Raw genomic sequence first — 4,578 nt, forward strand, 5'->3', positions numbered from 1 at the left:
GCCTGGTTCTGTGCTAAGCACTGGAAATAAAATAGCGAACGCTATACCAGTTCAGGCCGTAGTGGCCAGCATCTGTTACCTGCAGCCAATGCAATCCTATCTTCTACCCAAAGAGACAGTAAGAAGGTTCAGTGTCTAGGGGGAGCCAGGAGCCAGGGCCTAAGCTTTGGAGCCAGAATGTTCAAATCTGGGTTCAAATGTGACTCACGAGCTGTATAACTCGGGAAACATTACATGATCCTTGTGAAAACACACTTGTTTCTCCATCTTTATTTGTTTTGTTATTTTTTTTAAGTTTATTTATTTTTGAGAGAGAGACAGAGCATGAGCAAGGAAGGGGCAGAGAGAGAGGGAGGCACAGAATCCGAAGCAGGCTCCAGGCTCTGAACTGTCAGCACACAGCCTGACACGGGACTCAAACCCACGAGCTGTGAGATCATGACCTGAGCTAAAGTTGGGCGCTTAACCCACTGAGCCCCCCAGGTGCTCCGTGTTTCTCCATCTTTAAAATGGGGGTATAGTGCTGCGCTTACAGCACTGAGGGGATGAGGCACCATGGCATGGGATGAGGGCCAAAGAATGTGGCCCACACTGCCTGGCACAGATGAAGCACCCACAGGCAGCAGCCGCTCTAGCTGCCGTATGCACCACAATGCGGTTCCTTCCTGGTGACACGTTCAGAGGTGATATGATATGTTACTCTCCAGGCTCCCCACAGAGGTGACCCTCAATCCACTCCTCACTGGAGGTCAGTGTAGATCCCGCCCAGCAGATAACCCTCTACTCCCACCACCTCCAGAGGGAAGAACTGGCCTGTGAGACAAACCACCAATGTGCCCCACACACTCCGGAAAGCAGGATTTCAGAGCAGCTCACCGTGGCTGACATCCATGCAGGTAGCCAGCTGCTGGCTACACCACAGGGCTCAGAGTACCCAGCTGAATGGGGCGCCTGGGTGGCTCCCTTGGTTAAGCGTCTGACTTTGGCTCAGGTCATGATCTCGCAGTCCGTGGGTTCAAGCTCCACGTCGGGCTCTGTGCTGACAGCCTGGAGCCTAGAGCCTCCTTTGGATTCTGTGTCTCCCTCTCTCTCTGTCCCTCCCTGCTCACATTTTGTCTCTCTCTCTCAAAAATAAAGAAACAGTAAAAGAGATTTTTTTAATGTTTAAAAAAAAGAATACTCAGCTGAATGAACAAACCAATAAATGAAGATCTGAGCGAGACCTTTCCTAGAAACCACGGTTATGAATTGTGCCATCGGCTGTGCACATCCTGGGTGCCAGGCACGCTCCGCAGGGAGAAGGCTCTGAACCAATTCCAGCAGGTTTGGGACTCACTGCCAGGTGTGGGTTACCTTCTGGGGAGATTCAAGGCACCCCGCGTGAAACCACGTGACTGTGGGATCAGCTCAAAACTGCAAGATGGCAACCTGCAGATGAGATAGATTTAGTAGGTTAATTTCAGATCATTGAAGTTGGGGAAGAGAATGTCTCGGAGGCTGGGTCCCCTCCCTGCTGTACCCCACTCAGCCTTATCAAACCCGGTGCTAGCTTCTGACAAAAAGCGAATCTCACCCTCCTTCAGACTTCACTTGACACAGGCTTCCCAGACTCTCTGAAACTACTGAACTAGTTCCCCTTCCCCTCTCCGGGCCTTCTTCATGGAAACTGCCAACGGCTGTCTAGCATTTAAAAATGGTTTACGGCCAGATCTCTGTCCATCTCCAGCCTCTCCTCCATCAGCATCTCACAGTCAATGCCATGACTTTGCTCACAGCGTCCCTCCACGGCGAGCCCTTCCCCAGTCCCACCTGTCACTGCACTGCCCACCCTCCCAGGGGTAGCTCTGATGCTCCTTCTTTTTTTTTTTTTGAGATAGAGAGAGAGGGGGCGCAAGTGAGCAAGGGGAAGAGAGAGAGAGAGAGAGAAGTAGGGCTCACCTGGGGCTTGTGTTTCACCAAAGTGGGGCTCATGTTCACCCAAAGTGGGGCTTGAGCTCCCCCGATGCAGGACTCAAACTCACAAACTGTGAGATCATGACCTGAGCCATCCAAGCACCCATGAGTGCCCCTTCTCATTAGACACCCCCAGTTCTCATCTCCTCAAGTGCTATTACTGAGCCACATTTTTTTTGAACTACATTTTTGACACATCTTTATAGTGTAGGACTTTGAAAATATAAATCTTTTCTAAAGTCCTGGGTTGTAAACTCCATTAGATCAGGAACTCAATCACGTATGGCTTTGTGTACCCTGTGGCCCCTAATAAGATATCTTGAATATTGAGGATGTGTAATAAATATTTGTTGCATAAATTAATATTTAATTACTTCATAAATGTGCCCCTATTTATCCTGGAAATGGACTCTTTTTCTTCCACAGTCACAATACAACAATCCAATATCTTAGAAGCTTTTGCCGATATCATTTTTTCAAGCACAGTTATTAATAATTTGTCTTAAAATGCTCATTTAAGTGCCCAACAGGAAGATAAGAGGGCTGCTTTCCTGTTGATGCTCATACTCAGCCATAATTATCTGTCACAAGAGGCATGAAGAGGTGTAAAGATAAAAGCTCAGAAGGTCAGATGTGCTGCCTCAAACTCCTGAAACAGGGGGCAATTATCAGCAGCCTTGAGCGTGGGGCGGGGGTTGGGGCACAGATTAATCATGCAGGAGGCATTTGTTCCGTGAGTCACAGAACTCAGTCTCCCCTCCCCCATCCCACCCCCAAACACAACACACAGACAAACCACACACACACACACACACACACACACCAGACATACACCACATAACACACACACACACACACACACACACAGCCTCCCCTCCCCCACTCTAACCCCAAACACACACACACACACACACACACACACACACACACACCACACACACATGCACACACATACAGCACCCCACACATATACCACACACATACCTACACACACATGTGCACACACACACCCACAGAGCCACCTCCTCCCTGCTGGGAGGGAGAGCCACAGATGCGCAGGTCTGAAGGTAACTGAAGCATGCTCATTTGAGGACCAGAGCTGAAAAACATGTAAGGGTCCCGATGGAACTGCCCAGTCTTCCTAAACATGAGATTCTTAACCTAATTCAACCTTTCATTTATTGCTCAGTTATTACCATGAACGTTATTTATTGTGTAATATAGTCATACAGTAATTTCCTCAGAAGCTCTGTGCCTTTTCCTCTCAAGTGCTAAAATATTTAGTTTCTGTGCCTGCTTTTCATAATTTTTTTAAATCTCATCATGATTGTTGGATTCTCTGTGGTCATTTCATAAGCGGACAGCCTACAAAAGCAATCCCCTTGACAAAGCAATCCCCTGTTGACAAAGGCCAGGGAACTAGCTAACCAAGCTCGTCATGGCTGTGTCTCAGCAAGATGTGTCTTGTGAAGGTAGAGAACTAGTGGTCCTTGCTGCATTTATTCTAGAAAGTCTAAGGCCTTTTCCTACTTGCTCCCTAGCTCCCTAGAAAGTTCAAGATGTAAGTAAAGAAATCCCATCTTCTGATGAAGATGGTAGGTGAGCTCTGTAGTAATGTGAATATAGTCCTTACCTCGTGATCAGCGAATTGCCTTCAGCACATCAGCATCAATCATTGCATTAAATTAATACTATAATTTCAATTTTATTGGCTTTGTAGTTTTTCTTACATTCAGTTAGAGTTTGTTTTGGCTTTATAGCTGTAGATGAGCTTATATGTATATATGTATGTATGTATGTATGTATTTATTTTTCATTTTATTTTTTACTTTTTAAAATTTACATCCAAATTAGTTAGCATATAGTGCATATAGCTATATAGCATATAGTGATTGGCAATAAACAATGATTTCAGGAGTAGATTCCTTAGTGCCCCTTCCCCATTTAGCCCATCCCCCCTCCCACAACCCCTCCAGTAACCCTCAGTTTGTTCTCCATATTTATGAGTCTCATGCTTTGTCCCCCCCACCCTGTTTTTATATTACTTGTGTTTCCCTTCCCTTATGTTTGTCTGTTTTGTCTCCTAGAGTCCTCATATGAGTGCAGTCATATGATTTTTGTCTTTCTCTGACTGACTAATTTCACTTAGCGTAATACCCTCTAGTTCCATCCACGTAGTTGCAAATGGCAAGATTTCATTCTTTTTGATGGCCGAGTAATACTCCAATGTACGTATGTACATGTATATATATATACATATATATATATTCTTTATATATAAAGTGCTGCTAGAAACATTGGGGTGCATGTGTCCCTTCGAAACAGCACGCTTGTATCCCGTGGATAAATGCCTAGTGGTGCAATTGCTGGGTCATAGGGTAGTTCTATTTTTAGTTTTCTGAGAAACCTCCATACTGTTTTCCAGAGTGGCTGCGCCAGCTTGCATTCCCAGAGCTTATATGTATTTAAGTAGCATTACAATAATAAAACCAACCCTGGGAATCAGTAAGAATTTTTCTCAGTCCTGCCTTACAAAATCTTCCTTGGTTTGTACCATGTGCCTGACACTTGGCCTGCTCACTGGGGAGGCCTGTCCTTGACTCTTTTCTTGCCTAATGGTTGTTA

This window comes from Prionailurus viverrinus, chromosome D3 (genome assembly GCF_022837055.1).
Source record: "Prionailurus viverrinus isolate Anna chromosome D3, UM_Priviv_1.0, whole genome shotgun sequence".
NCBI classification, from domain to species: Eukaryota; Metazoa; Chordata; class Mammalia; order Carnivora; family Felidae; genus Prionailurus; species Prionailurus viverrinus.